At 36.9% G+C, this 22,868-nt stretch overlaps 1 protein-coding gene and 3 long non-coding RNA genes across 7 annotated transcripts in view; 2 read left to right on the forward strand and 2 right to left on the reverse strand.

Moving 5' to 3' along the window:
* Positions 1-22,868, reverse strand: part of LOC127907417 (trichohyalin-like) — a 37,703-nt gene that overhangs the window by 8,267 nt on the left and 6,568 nt on the right. The window lies entirely within an intron of this gene.
* Positions 7,741-10,875, reverse strand: LOC127907166 (uncharacterized). Its single transcript, XR_008063567.1, has 2 exons — positions 10,738-10,875; positions 7,741-10,237 (listed from the first exon to the last, which is right to left on the reverse strand). It is a non-coding gene; the product is annotated as an uncharacterized LOC127907166 (long non-coding RNA).
* LOC127907170 (uncharacterized) lies at positions 10,886-12,340 on the forward strand. The gene is made up of 3 exons (XR_008063573.1): positions 10,886-11,050; positions 11,137-11,222; positions 11,305-12,340. It is a non-coding gene; the product is annotated as an uncharacterized LOC127907170 (long non-coding RNA).
* LOC127907171 (uncharacterized) lies at positions 13,078-22,792 on the forward strand. Of its 4 annotated transcripts, XR_008063574.1 has the most exons (4): positions 13,078-13,719; positions 17,777-17,837; positions 21,455-21,734; positions 22,675-22,792. It is a non-coding gene; the product is annotated as an uncharacterized LOC127907171 (long non-coding RNA). The 4 variants fall into 4 exon arrangements; XR_008063575.1 differs by lacking the exon at positions 13,078-13,719 and having other exon boundaries at positions 17,260-17,837; XR_008063576.1 differs by lacking the exon at positions 13,078-13,719 and having other exon boundaries at positions 17,260-17,837; positions 21,511-21,734.

Below are 22,868 nucleotides of genomic sequence, written 5' to 3' on the forward strand. Positions count from 1 at the left end.
GGCCTGGCGAGGGGAAGTATCCAGCCAGGTAGGGTTGTGCAGGCTCGGTGCTCGAGACCTCCAGTGCGCCTTCACAGTCCGGTCTATCCGGTGCCTCTTCCACGCACCAGGCCTCCGGTGGCAGCCCCACACACCAGGCTGTGTCTCCGTCTCCTTCCTCCAGGTGCTCCCGCCTGTCCAGCGCTGCCAGAGTCTCCCGTCTGTCCTGAGCTGCCAGAGTCTCCCGTCTGTCCTGAGCTGCCAGAGTCTCCCGTCTGTCCTGATATGCCTGAGTCTACCGTCTGTCCTGAGCTGCCGGAGTCTACCGTCTGTCCTGAGCTGCCGGAGTCTCCCGTCTGTCCTGAGCTGCCGGAGTCTCCCGTCTGTCACGAGCTGCCGGAGTCTCCCGTCTGTCACGAGCTGCCGGAGTCTCCCGTCTGTCCTGAGCTGCCGGAGTCTCCCGTCTGTCCTGAGCTGCCGGAGTCTCCCGTCTGTCCTGAGCTGCCGGAGTCTCCCGTCTGTCCTGAGCTGCCGGAGTCTCCCGTCTGTCCTGAGCTGCCGGAGCAGCCCGTCAGCCAGGAGCTGCTGGAATTGCCCGTCACTCCGGCGCTGTCGGAGTCGCCCTTCACGTCCGAGCTTCCGGAGTCAGAACGGGTCAGAACCTGGAATCGGCCCATACCGCACCATCTATTGTCATAGATTAATCCCAGAGTCCTGGAAATAAGGCCTCATACACAGGGAATTAGACAACAGCCCCTAAAACTAAAACAGTCACACAGGTGAATGTAGCCCATAACACAGGGATCATAACATTTTTCCATTTTCCAAACGTACTATCAAACCAATCAGTCAGAGAAGTATCCACCCCAGAGTTTTCTGCCAACCCGTGTGTTAAAGCGCTGTTGAATATCATAAATATAATTAATCCAGTCCACGTTCTTATTGAGAGTAGACCCCCGGAAATGCTTAACTCTAATCCTGCAATGATCTGATTTCTTGCTTTGACTCATCTGGCACCCCCTTGGAACCCCAATATTATCAATGTGTACTTTGTCAATAAGAGACCCGGATGGAATAGCTCTTTTCTCCCATTTGGCTATACTCATGTCTTGGTGTTGAATGAGTGTCAAAGGCATTACAATGGAGCATAATCCTGTCCAATCTGTTGGTAAAACCTCGTCCTGACATCATTTCCCAAGAGTACTGTACCGGGCCAAACGGTAATAATCTCCTTCGGTCACTGTAAAGGGAGGAACCTGGGGATTTAAATAGTGCAAATCAATACAACTGTCATTATCTGGCATTCCTGCTTTCGTGAACAGCTTTATCATACCGGCCTAAATCAAATCAAATCAAATGTATTTATATAGCCCTTCGTACATCAGCTGATATCTCAAAGTGTTGTACAGAAACTAAACTCTTCTACCCAGAACCGTACTAGGGTGTCGACCAAGACCTGGTCATCTCCATACCACAACCCTAGATCCTCCTTCATTTCTATTTAAAGGGTTAAGCATATCTTTATGCAATAAATCCCTCTCTCCTGATTACAATCAAAAACTCTCATCTTCACTCTACTCTACCTTCTTCCATACTGGGCGAGTGGATTCATAAATCTTGGACATACAGGTTTGGTTAACAAACAGTTTCATTTGTTCTGATTATTAGCGGAATTTTTGTATTTTATTAGTTAATTATCCCGTAGGTCACATCCTATCCTAGAACACAATTTACCCATCCCCCTTTGTTACCTGGCTCTGCCCAGGTAACAACCTTGCCTACTCTTAAACAATGACTTAGGTAAGATTAATAAATTATCCTAATGTCTGACATCATCGTGTAGGAGCCCCTTTTAATTTTCCACATGTCCAATTCTCCCTTGGGCGTCCATTCATGTCAATCCTGTAACAATACTCTGTCAAGTTTCTTATCTACTTTAAGAACTATCTGTGCTACTTATATATTTTCTTAAATATATATATTTACCAATTTAAACTGTAACCCATTTCTCTAAAATCATTGATTTTGGAAAAAACATGTCTATGAGTGGCTTTTCTCTAAAGTCCTTACATTTCCTTAATCAATCTATCTTAATACTTACAATGATCCTAAATCATCACAGATGTCCTATATTCCTGTTAAATGTAATACTATTTAAAAACTTCTAATAATCGAACAAAGTCTAATAAATCCTAACCATATTAAAAATCCTTCCTACACTAACAAGCCCTGTCCTCCAGGGACCCTCAGTATTCTATCTGACAATAACATGAATTTAATATGTGTTGCAAAGTGTGAAATACCTTATCTACAGTAATTTATCACCCCTAAAAATTCCCTGCCCTATTGGCTTAATCTATCTCCTATCCAAACCTCAATCTTATCTTATCTTAATCTTAATCGTATCTTATCTTCCCTATTTATTCTCAATGATAAATATGACTTTTTCTCTGTTACAATACCAAATCATTAATAGCCCATTCAAAACTTTACAGCTAATGTTGTAAAACAGAATCCTGAACCACTTTCTTTTCAGTGATTCAAACAATAATTCTAAACCCCTAACCAAAACTCCATTATAATGAATTTACCTTAAAACTAGTAACTTAATATGACCACATTCATTATACAAATGACTCTCCCCTGAGGCTGATCAGACCTCAGAAGACAGTCACGATAAGATCAATAGGTCATAAATAAAATAAAAAATTCACTTGTATAATTAAAACTCATAAACTAAAAACGCATAAAGTTCCATATGTGAGCGTGCCTCTTTAAAATACCTTTGCACTAAAACAAATAGTCCTAACAATGGTTTTATGTGTATATACTTGCAGACCTGTTTTAATTTGGTCGTTTATGGCCTCATTCTCCCCAAGATTATAATCCCAGGAAACATCTAAAATTGAGACTCCTAAACATCAATTTTCCCAGAAGAACACAACACGCCTAACTAGCATTCACTATGCTAATTCGATTCAGAAACTCAAAAGTGATCTATAAACTAAACCTAATGATGATTCCCTTTAACTCAATTCATTAATCATAAGTTTTAAACAACGTCAATGTATATGTTTACTTAAATGAACATGCTACCCTTAGATACAATTTACCCGATAACATTATTGTATTACTTTTTCCCTTCTGCCGCAAATGTTGTACATTTCTCAGTGTAAGAAATCCTAATCCCAGATATTTACTAAAAATGTAAACGCGTTTTCCCTTGGCTCCTTCAACTCACATATTTTAGATAACTTCCATCCGTCCGGGTATGAAGAATCCTACTCAAACACACCAGAACAAATGCTTAATTAAGTTAAATCAACTCCTAGAATAACCAATCTTCAGTACCCAAATATCAATGTTTATGTATCAGGGGAAAAGCTCAAATAACCAAATTCAACCTAGCTAATTTCCCAAAACATATACAATTATGTTTTACTATAGAGGTTGCTTTTCCACATTAATACCCTAACATTGTTCCACATAATGGAAACAGTGCTCAAATTCACTGGTGTTACATAAACGATCAAACCAAGAATCAATAACCATCAGAATCCATTATCACAATGTTTTACGATTCAGACATTCAATCTCTCTTTCTCATGGCCTAATTACAGTCCAGATAAACGCCACAAATCAATGATACCCACCTAGCGAATCAGCTGCTAGTTTTTAGCATCTTTCCTGACGACTTACATACTCCTTTTAAAAATGTATTTCGACATTTTTATCAACTTCTGAAAAGTGACTCAACAATAATGCAGTCCGTGGCGTCAAAAGTGCCTCGCGAGTGATGTCATCAACGAGCTCTCAACCTTGGCTCAATCCGTAACGACTTTCAATTAATTGTAAATAATTGTTGTTCGATTAACCAAACCTAATTTATCACATCTGTTCAAATCCTGAATTATAATTTACCACCCCAGCCAATATCTCTAAATTGGGCATAAATCGTAATTGTCTCTTTGTTATCATTTAGAATCCATTTTGCTCTAAGTAACTGTCTCGTCTTTGATTTAGTATTTTAATTACAACTCTATTCCCAATACGTTATTCACTTGTCTAATTAAAACTCATACTAGCATATGTGAGTGTACACCTTTAAAATACCTTGTCACTGGGAACAGGGAAATCCCTTAACCCAAACTTTTACTACTACAACGACACCCAATAATTCTGATAATCCCTTCACATCGTTTGTTTTAAATCTCTTGATGTTTCATGTAACTCATTCAGTCTATCTTCAAATTGTCGTCCCACAATATTTTATACACTGCCATACACTCAAACCACTGTGATTGACGTGCACTGTCCCTTTAAGACAAGACATACTTTTTCCCCGTAAAGAAAAGTAGAGAAAAATAGATAGTGTTTTCTAGGATACGTTAACTTCTAGTTCGAATTCCCAGGCGTTACCTAACCAAAAATGAATACTCGGAAAAACAATCACAACTTTTTACGATTAAACTATTCTTACCTATTTTATAGTCCAAAGCGTTGCACTATATAGCCCATTTAGTACTTGGCACTTCCGTTGCAATCTGTGGCATCTTTACGATACTTCTCATTTTTTTAAATGAAATGTATCTGGAACTTCTGGCCACTTTTGAAAAGTAACTCTAAACTATAATGCACTCATTTTTCCTCTAAATGCCACAACCCCTTTTCTCGGTTGAAATTTGAGGAACGATGTTGTTAAACGTGAAACGTCATCACACATCTGCCTGCCTCTGTAAAATATATATATTCCCTATTCAGATTGCGTTCAGTCTTAAATTCTAATCATCAAAGTAAAACCAACCCAACTTCTCAACTTACCATACTCTAACATTTAAACGTACCATGTTTTGTGCTAAATTTATCATATGTCAGTCGATTCATAAATAGCTATAACGTCCGGATAGCATGAAATTGTATCGTATCTCTCCGTTATTCCCTACATTTAACTTTAGGTGACTTTCTCTTCTATGATACATTTATTTAAATACGACTCCCATCTCAATACATTATTCCCCCAGATCATTTTGGGCAAAATAGCATATTATTACCTCAATTGTCTCACCATTATTTTTAATGCCTTCTTTTTTATTTATTTTTTATTCAATCTAAAACACATAATAAACGTTCAGTTATATTTAGACAAACACTGGTGACCGTATTTTTCCGGCAAAACATGCAAATATGTGAATTTCACTCTAATATCAGTTTTAGTTAACCTCCTCGGCTGGGAATCGAACCGTGGATTGCCGTTGGTAAGACTGCTGCGCTCACCACTATACTACCAGCGCTATGGAATTGACTGAGACTCGCAGCAGCGCCTCTTCAACCTCAGGAGGCTGAAGAAATGTGGCTTGTCACCAAAAGCACTCACAAACTTCTACAGATGCACAATCAAGAGCATCCTGGCGGGCTGTATCACCGCCTGGTACGGCAACTGCTCCGCCCACAACCGTAAGGCTCTCCAGAGGTTAGTGAGGTCTGCTCAACACATCACCGGGGCAAACTACCTGCCCTCCAGGACACCTACACCACCCGATGTTACAGGAAGGCCATAAAGATCATCAAGGACAACAACCACCCGAGCCACTGCCTGTTCACCCCGCTATCATCCAGACGGCGAGGTCAGTACAGGTGCATCAAAGCAGGGACCGAGAGACTGAAAAACAGCTTCTATCTCAAGGCCATCAGTGTCACGAATCCCGCTTCCTGAGTCTGTGTTTCTGTCCTGGAGTGTGTTTCTGGTGTCCTGGAACGCACCCTGTCTTGTTGCCGGGCGAATTAGCTTGTTGGGAGATCGATGTTCACCCGCACCTGTATCCCATCAGTAATCTGCACACCTGTCCTGATCATCACCTCTCCCCTTCAAAAGCTCTGACCTGACATCCATTCCCTGCCGGATCGTTAGCCATGAACAGTATGTTGTGCCATAGTATCAGCCTCAAGTTGGATAGAATTTGTTTTGTTGTTTTTCACGTATTGCTTGCCTTAAACTTACCTCCGTTTGTTCTGTCTTCAGTTACTCACCCGGATCATTTACCCCATATTCCCGCCTGGTCGTCGGAGGATTCCGCTACCCCATTGGATCCCCCTATTTACTCCCATCAACTCACCACCGCTGCCCGCTATGCCACCTGGATATATCTGCCCATTCACATTCACTTGTAAATAAATACTCACCTTCTTCCTACTCTCCTTGTCCTGGTCTGCTTCTGGGTTTGATTTTGAAAGAACGTGACAATCAGACTGTTAAACAGCAACCACTAACACTGAGTGGCCGCTGCCAACACACTGACTCAACTCCAGCCACTTTACTAATGGGAATTGATGGGAAATGATGTAAAATATATCACTAGCCACTTTAAACAATGCTATCTAATATAATGTTTACATACCCTACATTATTCATCTCATATGTATATGTATATACTAGCCAATACTAACATGTATCACTAGCCACTTTAACTATGCCACTTTGTTTACATACTCATCTCATATGTATATACTGTACTCGATACCATCTACTGTATCTTGCCTATGCTGCTCTGTACCATCACTCATTCATATATCTTTATTTACATATTCTTAGCCCCTTACACTGTGCATAAGACAGTAGTTTTGGAATTGTTAGTTAGATTACTTGTTGGTTATTACTGCATTGTCGGAACTAGAAGCACAAGCATTTTGCTACACTCGCATTAACATCTTCTAACCATGTGTAGGTGACAAATACATTTGATTTGATTTTGATTTGAATATACAGTAATCACTGTTCCTATAGGACTTTGGACTAAAATGTCGCCCCAAATATAGCTTAATCTGAGTTGATTGAAAATGACCAACGGAAAAGCAACTCAATTGTTCCCCATACCATAATCTAAATAAAGACTACCAACCTGCAGTGTCTATCAAGAACTATATATCTATGGGGTCACTTGTTCCGTCTCTCCGCTGGATACATTATTCAATCTGACATTTAACTCCCCCGTATACAATAATCACTGTTCCTATAGGACTTTTAACTTAAAGCTCCAAACATAGCCTACTTGTAAAGTTGACCGAAGACAAATGGATCGAGGCCAGTCCCAAAACCAATCCTGCAGTGTCTATTCTTGAAAGCTGATGGTATAAAATCACCTGTTCCATTTCTTCCCCGGCACCTCAACCACACAATCACTTTTCACTATCAAGAACACAGACTACTAAAAACCGGAAAGACCCCCCGTCCATTCATCGCTCGATCTGACAATAGTTTTCACCCGTATACAGTGATCACTGTAGGAATATACAGTAAGTCGCTGTTCCTATAGGACTTTGAACTAAAATGTCGCTCCAAGCATAGCCTATTTGGAGAGTTGACTTTCAATCTGAGAACAACTTAAATCCACCCTATGATAATTTAAGTCATTCCCTCTTAATCAATAATAGAGATTACTGACCTTATCGCCGACTGGGAAAGCAATGTTCGTTGTATCTAGTCACCCTCCCTTTATTCTGTGATAATACGCAGGCCTGAATTTTAACCTCAATTCGGAGGCCAGGACTTTTTTAGTAAACGGGTGTCTCCCGTCCGTGCACGATTTTCGGCGTACTACCTCCAGATAACAGGGAGGGAGGGGTATTTAGATCCGGGATCGAAGGACCAATTGTTAGAGGAATTCTAAATTTCTATATGTTTTGTAGCCAAAACCAAATTCACTCTCTCTATTTCATAATAAGTTGTAAATGTATCATTTTGCAAGAAATAGATCGAGACCAGTCTTAAAAACAAGTTCAGCATTTATTCTTGATGAGTACTGACTCAAAATACAAAGAACATTACATTTTAAGGAGAGAACATAAAATGACGTCATAAGTTTCTCACACCCTCTCCGATCCACACAATAGCGCAGTGTCTTCAGGTCTGGAAATTGTCTTCTACTCCCTCATAAAACAAACATTCCAATCTGTCTAAAAGATATACGTTTCTCCACTAATGGAACATCAAACAAACATTCTTATCTGTCTGAAAAGATATATGCCATCCCCCTCCCTTAAACCCGCAAGGTACAGACAATTAATTTGTTTTACTTACATTTTCAGGAACAGCTTAACCAAGAACCCATACATTTAATACCATAACATAATAGTATTAAAATAAATGGTTCTAATTTAAATGTATACATAATTAATCAATTCAACTATAATTTCCTACAACAATCCTCCCTTTGATTAAATATTATACATTCAAATCTACATCTAATTTTATCAAACATAAAAAAACAAAAATATGAACAAACTTATAACTAACCTTATTATAAAGGTTTATCAGATTTATCATACGAATAGACTTATAATTAACCTTATTATAAAGGTTTACCAGATTATCATATGAATAGACACATAACCAACATTATTATAAATGTTTATCCGACTCTTCACCCATTATTAATCAAATCTAACCTTAACCTTAATCTAACCTTTAAACCTATATCAGAATTATAACTCTTCTTATCAGGATTTTCGTTACAATCTTTATTAAAAACAGTCTAATATTGAGATGGGATACAACCTAGCCTCCCTAAACATCGAAAATGGTCTCATCAAATATAAATTCCCCACAAATTGCAACCATTCCGATTACTAGTCCAATACTCTAACCACTAGGCTACCCTGCCGCCCCAGTCATATGGACATCTGCATTCAGACTGATGCTCCATCACTTCCTCTGGTCTTCTCAAACTGCTGTCCTAGAGTATTAGTAGTAGAAGTAGCAGTATTAGTAGTAGTGTTAGTAGTAGTAGTACCAGTAGTAGTAGTAGTAGTGGTGGTGGTGGGCTCCGCCTGCTCTCCCAACCCTTAAACAAAACAGTTGTCTCTCTAACTAGTCTCCTTTCTAACCCCTAAACAAAACAGTTGTCTCTCTAACTAGTCTCCTCTCTAACCCCTACAGATAACCGTTGTCTATCTAGTCTCCTCTCTTATCCCTACACAAAACAGTTGTCTCTGTCTAGTCTCCTCTCTAACCCCTACACAAAACAGTTGTCTCTATCTAGTCTCCTCTCTAAACCCTACACAAAACAGTTGTCTCTATCTAGTCTCCTCTCTAAACCCTACACAAAACAGTTGTCTCTATCTAGTCTCCTCTCTAACCCCTACACAAAACAGTTGTCTCTATCTAGTCTCCTCTCTAACCCCTACAGATAACCGTTGTCTATCTAGTCTCCTCTCTAACCCCTACACAAAACAGTTGTCTCTATCTAGTCTCCTCTCTAACCCCTACACAAAACAGTTGTCTCTATCTAGTCTCCTCTCTAACCCCTACACAAAACAGTTGTCTCTATCTAGTCTCCTCTCTAACCCCTACACAAAACAGTTGTCTCTATCTAGTCTCCTCTCTTATCCCTACACAAAACAGTTGTCTCTGTCTAGTCTCCTCTCTAAACCCTACACAAAACAGTTGTCTCTATCTAGTCTCCTCTCTTATCCCTACACAAAACAGTTGTCTCTGTCTAGTCTCCTCTCTAAACCCTACACAAAACAGTTGTCTCTATCTAGTCTCCTCTCTTATCCCTACACAAAACAGTTGTCTCTGTCTAGTCTCCTCTCTAAACCCTACACAAAACAGTTGTCTCTATCTAGTCTCCTCTCTTATCCCTACACAAAACAGTTGTCTCTGTCTAGTCTCCTCTCTAAACCCTACACAAAACAGTTGTCTCTATCTAGTCTCCTCTCTTATCCCTACACAAAACAGTTGTCTCTATCTAGTCTCCTCTCTAACCCCTACACAAAACAGTTGTCTCTGTCTAGTCTCCTCTCTAACCCCTACACAAAACAGTTGTCTCTGTTACTAGTCTCCTCTCTAACCCCTACACAAAACAGTTGTCTCTCTAACTAGTCTCCTCTCTAACCCCTACACAAAACAGTTGTCTCTAACTAGTCTCCTCTCTAACCCCTACACAAAATAGTTGTCTCTATCTAGTCTCCTCTCTAACCCCTACACAAAACAGTTGTCTGTAACTAGTCTCCTCTCTAACCCCTACACAAAACAGTTGTCTGTAACTAGTCTCCTCTCTAACACAAAACAGTTGTCTCTCTAACTACTCTCCTCTCTAACCCCTACACAAAACAGTTGTCTCTATCTAGTCTCCTCTCTAACCTTTACACAAAACAGTTCTCTAACTAGTCTCCTCTCTAACACAAAACAGTTGTCTCTCTAACTACTCTCCTCTCTAACCCCTACACAAAACAGTTGTCTCTATCTAGTCTCCTCTCTAACCTTTACACAAAACAGTTGTCTCTCTAACTAGTCTCCTTTCTAACCCCTAAACAAAACAGTTGTCTCTCTAACTAGTCTCCTCTCTAACCCCTACAGATAACCGTTGTCTATCTAGTCTCCTCTCTAACCCCTACACAAAACAGTTGTCTCTATCTAGTCTCCTCTCTAACCCCTACACAAAACAGTTGTCTCTATCTAGTCTCCTCTCTAACCCCTACAGATAACCGTTGTCTATCTAGTCTCCTCTCTAACCCCTACACAAAACAGTTGTCTCTCTAACTAGTCTCCTCTCTAACCCCTACAGATAACCGTTGTCTATCTAGTCTCCTCTCTAACCCCTACAGATAACCGTTGTCTCTATCTAGTCTCCTCTCTAACCCCAACACAAAACAGTTGTCTCTATCTAGTCTCCTCTCTAACCCCTACAGATAACCGTTGTCTATCTAGTCTCCTCTCTAACCCCTACAGATAACCGTTGTCTATCTAGTCTCCTCTCTAACCCCTACACAAAACAGTTGTCTCTCTATCTAGTCTCCTCTCTAACCCCTACAGAAAACAGTTGTCTCTATCTAGTCTCCTCTCTAACCCCTACACAAAACAGTTGTCTCTCTAACTAGTCTCCTCTCTAACCCCTACAGATAACAGTTGTCTATCTAGTCTCCTCTCTAACCCCTACACAAAACAGTTGTCTCTATCTAGTCTCCTCTCTAACCCCTACACAAAACAGTTGTCTCTATCTAGTCTCCTCTCTAACCCCTACACAAAACAGTTGTCTCTATCTGGTCTCCTCTCTAAACCCTACACAAAACAGTTGTCTCTGTTACTAGTCTCCTCTCTAACCCCTACACAAAACAGTTGTCTCTCTAACTAGTCTCCTCTCTAACCCCTACACAAAACAGTTGTCTCTAACTAGTCTCCTCTCTAACCCCTACACAAAACAGTTGTCTCTATCTAGTCTCCTCTCTAACCCCTACACAAAACAGTTGTCTCTAACTAGTCTCCTCTCTAACCCCTACACAAAACAGTTGTCTGTAACTAGTCTCCTCTCTAACCCCTACACAAAACAGTTGTCTCTAACTAGTCTCCTCTCTAACCCCTACACAAAACAGTTGTCTCTAACTAGTCTCCTCTCTAACCCCTACACAAAACAGTTGTCTCTAACTAGTCTCCTCTCTAACCCCTACACAAAACAGTTGTCTCTCTAACTAGTCTCCTCTCTAACACAAAACAGTTGTCTCTCTAACTACTCTCCTCTCTAACCCCTACACATAACAGTTGTCTCTATCTGGTCTCCTCTCTAACCCCTACACAAAACAGTTGTCTCTCCAACTAGTTTCCTCTCTAACACAAAACAGTTGTCTCTCACTAGTCTCCTCTCTAACACAAAACAGTTGTCTCTCACTAGTCTCCTCTCTAACACAAAACAGTTGTCTCTATCTGGTCTCCTCTCTAACACAAAACAGTTGTCTCTCACTAGTCTCCTCTCTAACACAAAACAGTTGTCTCTCACTAGTCTCCTCTCTAACACAAAACAGTTGTCTCTATCTGGTCTCCTCTCTAACACAAAACAGTTGTCTCTAACTAGTCTCCTCTCTAACACAAAACAGTTGTCTCTAACTAGTCTCCTCTCTAACACAAAACAGTTGTCTCAACAGCAACAGAACAATAATCTAATGTATTACTCATCAAGTCACTGTGGACATACACTGTGTTAGGTTATACACTGTGTGTACAAAACATTAAGGACACTTGATCTTTCCATGACATAGACTGACCAGGTGAATCCAGGTGAAAGATATGATCCCTTATTCATGTCACTTGTTAAATCCACTTCAATCAGTGTAGATGAAGGGGAGGAGGAAGGTTAAATAAGGATATTGAGACATGGATTGTGTGCCATTCAAAGGATGAACGGGCAAGATGCAGTATATAAATGTCTTTGAACAGGGTCTGGTAACAGGTGCATGGAGCACTGGCTTGTGTAAAGAACTGCAACGATGTTGGGATTCCTGTGTGTTTCAAGAATGGTCCACCACCCAAAGGACATCTGGGCGACGTCTTTCCAATGGGAAAACACTCCACATTTTGATATGTCAGACAAAGGTGTTTGTATTTCTTCCCCCAGTACTCCTCTTCTGTCACAGGTCTCTCCAGTTCTGTTATTTGGGAGACACTGGGGAGTCTGGACTGCTGCTCTCCCCTCCCACTGCAACACAACACACAGCACTGATCAACACTCTGACTCTCTGGAGGATGTACAACAGTGTCTAATATAATATAATCTACATCCATAACTCACTAGATGGAGGAGGTACAACAGTGTCTAATATAATATCATCTACATCCATAACTCACTAGATGGAGGAGGTACAACAGTGTCTAATATAATATCATCTACATCCATAACTCACTAGATAGAGGAGGTACAACAGTGTCTAATATAATATCATCTACATCCATAACTCACTAGATGGAGGAGGTACAACAGTGTCTAATATAATATCATCTACATCCATAACTCACTAGATGGAGGAGGTACAACAGTGTCTAATATAATATCATCTACATCCATAACTCACTAGATGGAGGAGGTACAACAGTGTCTAATATAATATCATCTACATCCATAACTCACTAGATGGAGGAGGTACAACAGTGTCTAATATAATATCATCTACATCCATAACTCACTAGATGGAGGAGGTACAACAGTGTCTAATATAATATCATCTACATCCATAACTCACTAGATGGAGGAGGTACAACAGTGTCTAATATAATAATCTATCAATATCATCTACATCCATAACTCACTAGATGGAGGAGGTACAACAGTGTCTAATATAATATAATATCATCTACATCCATAACTCACTAGATGGAGGAGGTACAACAGTGTCTAATATAATATAATATCATCTACATCCATAACTCACTAGATAGAGGAGGTACAACAGTGTCTAATATAATATAATATAATCTACATCCATAACTCACTAGATGGAGGAGGTACAACAGTGTCTAATATAATATCATCTACATCCATAACTCACTAGATGGAGGAGGTACAACAGTGTCTAATATAATATCATCTACATCCATAACTCACTAGATAGAGGATGTACAACAGTGTCTAATATAATATCATCTACATCCATAACTCACTAGATGGAGGAGGTACAACAGTGTCTAATATAATATAATATCATCTACATCCATAACTCACTAGATGGAGGAGGTACAACAGTGTCTAATATAATATAATATCATCTACATCCATAACTCACTAGATGGAGGAGGTACAACAGTGTCTAATATAATATAATATCATCTACATCCATAACTCACTAGATGGAGGAGGTACAACAGTGTCTAATATAATATAATATCATCTACATCCATAACTCACTAGATAGAGGAGGTACAACAGTGTCTAATATAATATAATATAATCTACATCCATAACTCACTAGATGGAGGAGGTACAACAGTGTCTAATATAATATCATCTACATCCATAACTCACTAGATGGAGGAGGTACAACAGTGTCTAATATAATATCATCTACATCCATAACTCACTAGATAGAGGAGGTACAACAGTGTCTAATATAATATAATCTACATCCATAACTCACTAGATAGAGGAGGTACAACAGTGTCTAATATAATATAATATAATCTACATCCATAACTCACTAGATGGAGGAGGTACAACAGTGTCTAATATAATATCATCTACATCCATAACTCACTAGATGGAGGAGGTACAACAGTGTCTAATATAATATCATCTACATCCATAACTCACTATGTGGAGGAGGTACAACAGTGTCTAATATAATATCATCTACATCCATAACTCACTAGATGGAGGAGGTACAACAGTGTCTAATATAATATAATATCATCTACATCCATAACTCACTAGATGGAGGAGGTACAACAGTGTCTAATATAATATCATCTACATCCATAACTCACTAGATAGAGGAGGTACAACAGTGTCTAATATAATATCATCTACATCCATAACTCACTAGATAGAGGAGGTACAACAGTGTCTAATATAATATCATCTACATCCATAACTCACTAGATGGAGGAGGTACAACAGTGTCTAATATAATATAATATCATCTACATCCATAACTCACTAGATGGAGGAGGTACAACAGTGTCTAATATAATATCATCTACATCCATAACTCACTAGATGGAGGAGGTACAACAGTGTCTAATATAATATCATCTACATCCATAACTCACTAGATGGAGGAGGTACAACAGTGTCTAATATAATATAATATCATCTACATCCATAACTCACTAGATGGAGGAGATACAACAGTGTCTAATATAATATAATATCATCTACATCCATAACTCACTAGATAGAGGAGGTACAACAGTGTCTAATATAATATAATATAATCTACATCCATAACTCACTAGATGGAGGAGGTACAACAGTGTCTAATATAATATCATCTACATCCATAACTCACTAGATGGAGGAGGTACAACAGTGTCTAATATAATATCATCTACATCCATAACTCACTAGATAGAGGAGGTACAACAGTGTCTAATATAATATCATCTACATCCATAACTCACTAGATGGAGGAGGTACAACAGTGTCTAATATAATATCATCTACATCCATAACTCACTAGATGGAGGAGGTACAACAGTGTCTAATATAATATCATCTACATCCATAACTCACTAGATGGAGGAGGTACAACAGTGTCTAATATAATATAATATCATCTACATCCATAACTCACTAGATGGAGGAGGTACAACAGTGTCTAATATAATATAATATCATCTACATCCATAACTCACTAGATGGAGGAGGTACAACAGTGTCTAATATAATATAATATCATCTACATCCATAACTCACTAGATGGAGGAGGTACAACAGTGTCTAATATAATATCATCTACATCCATAACTCACTAGATAGAGGAGGTACAACAGTGTCTAATATAATATCATCTACATCCATAACTCACTAGATAGAGGATGTACAACAGTGTCTAATATAATATCATCTACATCCATAACTCACTAGATGGAGGAGGTACAACAGTGTCTAATATAATATAATATCATCTACATCCATAACTCACTAGATGGAGGAGGTACAACAGTGTCTAATATAATATAATATCATCTACATCCATAACTCACTAGATGGAGGAGGTACAACAGTGTCTAATATAATATAATATCATCTACATCCATAACTCACTAGATGGAGGAGGTACAACAGTGTCTAATATAATATAATATCATCTACATCCATAACTCACTAGATGGAGGAGGTACAACAGTGTCTAATATAATATAATATCATCTACATCCATAACTCACTAGATGGAGGAGGTACAACAGTGTCTAATATAATATCATCTACATCCATAACTCACTAGATGGAGGAGGTACAACAGTGTCTAATATAATATCATCTACATCCATAACTACTAGATATACAACAGTGTCTAATATAATATAATCTACATCCATAACTCACTAGATGGAGGAGGTACAACAGTGTCTAATATAATATAATATCATCTACATCCATAACTCACTAGATGGAGGAGGTACAACAGTGTCTAATATAATATCATCTACATCCATAACTCACTAGATGGAGGAGGTACAACAGTGTCTAATATAATATCATCTACATCCATAACTCACTAGATGGAGGAGGTACAACAGTGTCTAATATAATATCATCTACATCCATAACTCACTAGATGGAGGAGGTACAACAGTGTCTAATATAATATAATATCATCTACATCCATAACTCACTAGATGGAGGAGGTACAACAGTGTCTAATATAATATCATCTACATCCATAACTCACTAGATAGAGGAGGTACAACAGTGTCTAATATAATATCATCTACATCCATAACTCACTAGATAGAGGAGGTACAACAGTGTCTAATATAATATCATCTACATCCATAACTCACTAGATGGAGGAGGTACAACAGTGTCTAATATAATATAATATCATCTACATCCATAACTCACTAGATGGAGGAGGTACAACAGTGTCTAATATAATATCATCTACATCCATAACTCACTAGATGGAGGAGGTACAACAGTGTCTAATATAATATCATCTACATCCATAACTCACTAGATGGAGGAGGTACAACAGTGTCTAATATAATATAATATCATCTACATCCATAACTCACTAGATGGAGGAGATACAACAGTGTCTAATATAATATAATATCATCTACATCCATAACTCACTAGATGGAGGAGGTACAACAGTGTCTAATATAATATAATATCATCTACATCCATAACTCACTAGATGGAGGAGGTACAACAGTGTCTAATATAATATAATCTACATCCATAACTCACTAGATGGAGGAGGTAAAACAGTGTCTAATATAATATCATCTACATCCATAACTCACTAGATGGAGGAGGTACAACAGTGTCTAATATAATATCATCTACATCCATAACTCACTAGATGGAGGAGGTACAACAGTGTCTAATATAATATAATATCATCTACATCCATAACTCACTAGATGGAGGAGATACAACAGTGTCTAATATAATATAATATCATCTACATCCATAACTCACTAGATGGAGGAGGTACAACAGTGTCTAATATAATATAATATCATCTACATCCATAACTCACTAGATGGAGGAGGTACAACAGTGTCTAATATAATATACATCCATAACTCACTAGATGGAGGAGGTACAACAGTGTCTAATATAATATCATCTACATCCATAACTCACTAGATAGAGGAGGTACAACAGTGTCTAATATAATATCATCTACATCCATAACTCACTAGATAGAGGAGGTACAACAGTGTCTAATATAATATAATATCATCTACATCCATAACTCACTAGATGGAGGAGGTACAACAGTGTCTAATATAATATCATCTACATCCATAACTCACTAGATAGAGGAGGTACAACAGTGTCTAATATAATATAATCTACATCCATAACTCACTAGATAGAGGAGGTACAACAGTGTCTAATATAATATAATATAATCTACATCCATAACTCACTAGATGGAGGAGGTACAACAGTGTCTAATATAATATCATCTACATCCATAACTCACTAGATGGAGGAGGTACAACAGTGTCTAATATAATATAATATAATCTACATCCATAACTCACTAGATAGAGGAGGTACAACAGTGTCTAATATAATATCATCTACATCCATAACTCACTAGATGGAGGAGGTACAACAGTGTCTAATATAATATAATATAATCTACATCCATAACTCACTAGATAGAGGAGGTACAACAGTGTCTAATATAATATAATATAATCTACATCCATAACTCACTAGATAGAGGAGGTACAACAGTGTCTAATATAATATAATATCATCTACATCCATAACTCACTAGATAGAGGAGGTACAACAGTGTCTAATATAATATAATATCATCTACATCCATAACTCACTAGATGGAGGAGGTACAACAGTGTCTAATATAATATAATATAATCTACATCCATAACTCACTAGATGGAGGAGGTACAACAGTGTCTAATATAATATCATCTACATCCATAACTCACTAGATGGAGGAGGTACAACAGTGCTAATATAATATCATCTACATCCATAACTCACTAGATGGAGGAGGTACAACAGTGTCTAATATAATATAATATCATCTACATCCATAACTCACTAGATGGAGGAGATACAACAGTGTCTAATATAATATAATATCATCTACATCCATAACTCACTAGATGGAGGAGGTACAACAGTGTCTAATATAATATAATATCATCTACATCCATAACTCACTAGATGGAGGAGGTACAACAGTGTCTAATATAATATCATCTACATCCATAACTCACTAGATGGAGGAGGTACAACAGTGTCTAATATAATATAATCTACATCCATAACTCACTAGATGGAGGAGGTAAAACAGTGTCTAATATAATATCATCTACATCCATAACTCACTAGATGGAGGAGGTACAACAGTGTCTAATATAATATCATCTACATCCATAACTCACTAGATAGAGGAGGTACAACAGTGTCTAATATAATATAATATAATATAATATAATATAATATAATATAATATCATCTACATCCATAACTCACTAGATGGAGGATGTACAACAGTGTCTAATATAATATAATATAATATAATATCATCTACATCCATAACTCACTAGATGGAGGAGGTACAACAGTGTCTAATATAATATCATCTACATCCATAACTCACTAGATGGAGGAGGTACAACAGTGTCTAATATAATATAATATCATCTACATCCATAACTCACTAGATGGAGGAGGTACAACAGTGTCTAATATAATATAATATAATATAATATCATCTACATCCATAACTCACTAGATGGAGGAGGTACAACAGTGTCTAATATAATAATAGATATCATAATATAATATAATATCATCTACATCCATAACTCACTAGATGGAGGAGGTACAACAGTGTCAGTGTCTAATATAATATAATATCATCTACATCCATAACTCACTAGATGGAGGAGGTACAACAGTGTCTAATATAATATAATATCATCTACATCCATAACTCACTAGATGGAGGAGGTACAACAGTGTCTAATATAATATATCATCTACATCCATAACTCACTAGATGGAGGAGGTACAACAGTGTCTAGATAATATAATATAATATCATCTACATCCATAACTCACTAGATGGAGGAGGTACAACAGTGTCTAATATAATATAATATCATCTAATATACTCATATAATATCATCTACATCCATAACTCACTAGATGGAGGAGGTACAACAGTGTCTAATATAATATAATATAATATAATATCATCTACATCCATAACTCACTAGATGGAGGATGTACAACAGTGTCTAATATAATATAATATCATCTACATCCATAACTCACTAGATGGAGGAGGTACAACAGTGTCTAATATAATATAATATAATATAATATCATCTACATCCATAACTCACTAGATGGAGGAGGTCTAATACAGTGTCTAATATAATATCATCTACATCCATAACTCACTAGATGGAGGAGGTACAACAGTGTCTAATATAATATAATATCATCTACATCCATAACTCACTAGATGGAGGAGGTACAACAGTGTCTAATATAATATAATCTACATCCATAACTCACTAGATGGAGGAGGTACAACAGTGTCTAATATAATATAATATCATCTACATCCATAACTCACTAGATGGAGGAGGTACAACAGTGTCTAATATAATATAATATAATATAATATAATCTACATCCATAACTCACTAGATGGAGGAGGTACAACAGTGTCTAATATAATATAATATCATCTACATCCATAACTCACTAGATGGAGGAGGTACAACAGTGTCTAATATAATATAATATCATCTACATCCATAACTCACTAGATGGAGGAGGTACAACAGTGTCTAATATAATATAATATCATCTACATCCATAACTCACTAGATAGAGGAGGTACAACAGTGTCTAATATAATATAATATAATATAATATAATATAATATAATATAATATAATATAATATCATCTACATCCATAACTCACTAGATGGAGGAGGTACAACAGTGTCTAATATAATATAATCTACATCCATAACTCACTAGATGGAGGAGGTACAACAGTGTCTAATATAATATAATCTACATCCATAACTCACTAGATGGAGGAGGTACAACAGTGTCTAATATAATATAATATAATATAATATAATATCATCTACATCCATAACTCACTAGATGGAGGATGTACAACAGTGTCTAATATAATATAATATAATATAATATAATATAATATAATATCATCTACATCCATAACTCACTAGATGGAGGAGGTACAACAGTGTCTAATATAATATCATCTACATCCATAACTCACTAGATAGAGGAGGTACAACAGTGTCTAATATAATATAATATCATCTACATCCATAACTCACTAGATGGAGGAGGTACAACAGTGTCTAATATAATATAATATCATCTACATCCATAACTCACTAGATGGAGGAGGTACAACAGTGTCTAATATAATATAATATCATCTACATCCATAACTCACTAGATGGAGGAGGTACAACAGTGTCTAATATAATATAATATCATCTACATCCATAACTCACTAGATGGAGGAGGTACAACAGTGTCTAATATAATATAATATCATCTACATCCATAACTCACTAGATGGAGGAGTACAACAGTGTCTAATATAATATCATCTACATCCATAACTCACTAGATGGAGGAGGTACAACAGTGTCTAATATAATATAATATCATCTACATCCATAACTCACTAGATGGAGGATGTACAACAGTGTCTAATATAATATCATCTACATCCATAACTCACTAGATGGAGGAGGTACAACAGTGTCTAATATAATATAATATCATCTACATCCATAACTCACTAGATGGAGGAGGTACAACAGTGTCTAATATAATATCATCTACATCCATAACTCACTAGATGGAGGAGGTACAACAGTGTCTAATATAATATAATATCATCTACATCCATAACTCACTAGATGGAGGAGGTAAAACAGTGTCTAATATAATATCATCTACATCCATAACTCACTAGATGGAGGAGGTACAACAGCGTCTAATATAATATCATCTACATCCATAACTCACTAGATAGAGGAGGTACAACAGTGTCTAATATAATATAATATAATATCATCTACATCCATAACTCACTAGATGGAGGATGTACAACAGTGTCTAATATAATATAATATAATATCATCTACATCCATAACTCACTAGATGGAGGAGGTACAACAGTGTCTAATATAATATAATATAATATAATATCATCTACATCCATAACTCACTAGATAGAGGATGTACAACAGTGTCTAATATAATATAATATCATCTACATCCATAACTCACTAGATGGAGGAGGTACAACAGTGTCTAATATAATATCATCTACATCCATAACTCACTAGATAGAGGAGGTACAACAGTGTCTAATATAATATAATATCATCTACATCCATAACTCACTAGATGGAGGAGGTACAACAGTGTCTAATATAATATAATATCATCTACATCCATAACTCACTAGATGGAGGAGGTACAACAGTGTCTAATATAATATCATCTACATCCATAACTCACTAGATGGAGGAGGTACAACAGTGTCTAATATAATATCATCTACATCCATAACTCACTAGATGGAGGAGGTACAACAGTGTCTAATATAATATCATCTACATCCATAACTCACTAGATGGAGGAGGTACAACAGTGTCTAATATAATATCATCTACATCCATAACTCACTAGATGGAGGAGGTACAACAGTGTCTAATATAATATCATCTACATCCATAACTCACTAGATAGAGGAGGTACAACAGTGTCTAATATAATATAATATAATATAATATAATATAATATCATCTACATCCATAACTCACTAGATGGAGGATGTACAACAGTGTCTAATATAATATAATATAATATAATATAATATAATATAATATCATCTACATCCATAACTCACTAGATGGAGGAGGTACAACAGTGTCTAATATAATATAATCTACATCCATAACTCACTAGATGGAGGAGGTACAACAGTGTCTAATATAATATCATCTACATCCATAACTCACTAGATGGAGGAGGTACAACAGTGTCTAATATAATATAATATCATCTACATCCATAACTCACTAGATGGAGGAGGTACAACAGTGTCTAATATAATATAATATCATCTACATCCATAACTCACTAGATGGAGGAGGTACAACAGTGTCTAATATAATATAATATCATCTACATCCATAACTCACTAGATGGAGGAGGTACAACAGTGTCTAATATAATATAATATCATCTACATCCATAACTCACTAGATGGAGGAGGTACAACAGTGTCTAATATAATATAATATCATCTACATCCATAACTCACTAGATGGAGGAGGTACAACAGTGTCTAATATAATATCATCTACATCCATAACTCACTAGATAGAGGAGGTACAACAGTGTCTAATATAATATAATATCATCTACATCCATAACTCACTAGATGGAGGAGGTACAACAGTGTCTAATATAATATAATCTACATCCATAACTCACTAGATAGAGGAGGTACAACAGTGTCTAATATAATATAATATCATCTACATCCATAACTCACTAGATAGAGGAGGTACAACAGTGTCTAATATAATATAATATCATCTACATCCATAACTCACTAGATGGAGGAGGTACAACAGTGTCTAATATAATATAATATAATCTACATCCATAACTCACTAGATGGAGGAGGTACAACAGTGTCTAATATAATATAATATCATCTACATCCATAACTCACTAGATGGAGGAATTAACTCCATGCTGTGTCTCCTCCTCAGTGGAAGTGTGGGGTCTGTATCTGAGGTCTCTCCTCTCACTGTAACACAACATAGAGAACTGGTCAACATACTGACTCAGAGACACATTTAAAACATAGTATAAAC

Source organism: Oncorhynchus keta, chromosome 14 (genome assembly GCF_023373465.1).
Source record: "Oncorhynchus keta strain PuntledgeMale-10-30-2019 chromosome 14, Oket_V2, whole genome shotgun sequence".
NCBI classification, from domain to species: domain Eukaryota; kingdom Metazoa; phylum Chordata; class Actinopteri; order Salmoniformes; family Salmonidae; genus Oncorhynchus; species Oncorhynchus keta.